This window comes from Toxorhynchites rutilus, chromosome 2, assembly GCF_029784135.1.
Source record: "Toxorhynchites rutilus septentrionalis strain SRP chromosome 2, ASM2978413v1, whole genome shotgun sequence".
NCBI lineage: Eukaryota > Metazoa > Arthropoda > Insecta > Diptera > Culicidae > Toxorhynchites > Toxorhynchites rutilus.
In genome coordinates this window covers 221,530,951-221,532,496 of record NC_073745.1, presented here as the reverse complement: position 1 = coordinate 221,532,496, position 1,546 = coordinate 221,530,951, and positions in this window count along the sequence as shown.

Sequence of the window (1,546 nt, the reverse complement as noted above, 5' to 3'; positions counted from 1 at the left end):
TTTTTTTATTATCGGTCACGAATAGTTGTCTGTTCAATGTTTTCTGTTCAGTGTGTAAGTAAAATTTTGTTTTGTTCTGGACTGGTTTGATTATTGTCGATAAATGTAGAGTTTTTGTGGACCAATAATTATCAGATACTAACCCTGCGTGAGTCCGACAACAATTAGACCAGTCTGTCAGATTTGACAGCCAAAAACGGGTGGAAGTTCCGGGAGGATTGAAGGAAGCGGAAGAAGAAAGAAACAGGAAAGAAAGATGGGATGGGAAAAAGACGTTGAGGAAGGAAATTTTGAGTTGGCTCGGTCATTACTTCTGGAGTCAGCAAGCGATCCAAATTAACTAAGGAAGAGCGAAAGTAAAAGTTGAAGAAATCGTGGATAGAGTGCTGTAGTCGAAGTTGAAAGAAAGCTGAAGTTTAAGTTTATAGAAGAAGAGAAGAGAGTGATAGAAGAGCTAATAGAAGTAAAAGCGAAGTGGAAAGTCGCTTGAGTGCAGCCGAGTTGAACGGTGAGAGGTGGTCTTCCAGCTCGTGCCAGGTGTTCCAGGAAAACACACGCCATCGTTTGATCTGGTGTTAGACCACGCCACGTCACCCAGCGAGGAAGGAGGACGTCCCTCTCCCGACCGAGAATACATCTCCAGCGCGACCACATCGAGAACATCGAAGGGCCCCAACGTCACGGTACCAATACTAACCCCAAACAAAATTATAGAAAATATAAAAAAGGAAAACTAATTCCCTATCTTTTCGCTCTATCAAAACCAGTTCTTCATTGCTTAGACAATTTCTCGTGTCCGCTTTTCGCTGTTAATTCCACCGGTGTCTAAAACAGGTCGACACAATCTTCCCGAGGGCCAAAGCCGACCCTGAGAGTGAGTAAAAACGAGTAAAGCCGGGCAGAACGGCTAAAGCCGTAGTTAACAATCTAAACCACGCTGCCTGGGGGAAATCGGCATTACACATACATGAAAGTAGGGGGAAATTTTACATTATATTCCTTAATATTCCAAAATCAACAGATAGCCTAACGGAATCCTACGTCAATTATGCGGTCGTGTCTCGGACACAATCCTCCTGTGACTTTTTTGACGTAGGACTACGTTTTTCATATCTATACTGGGGTGTAAGTTCAAACTTTCGAAAACGAAAGCGTTACGCCGGAACGAGATTTTGAGCGTTAATAGCTCCTAAACAACTGTACGAAATAGTATGATAAACACTTCATTCGAAAGATAAAATGTCTACGCGTTACATGCTTGTTACTTTTTGATCCAAAAATTTGTTTCAATAGTCCTAAAATTGCCTTCAAAACAGGCTATTGAAATCACACCAATCGGTATATAAGCGAGTGCCGCTCGGAAATCCACTCAGTGTGGAGGCGATCTGGCGTAGTGGTAACATCCATGCCTCTCACGCTAAAGGTCACGAGTTCAATTCTCACTCCCGACATTCTTCCAAAAATGGAAGTAAAAGTGACGAACCAGCCAAATTGAGCTGAAAATCACTATAATACAGATATAAAAAAAATAAATCCACTCAGTTAT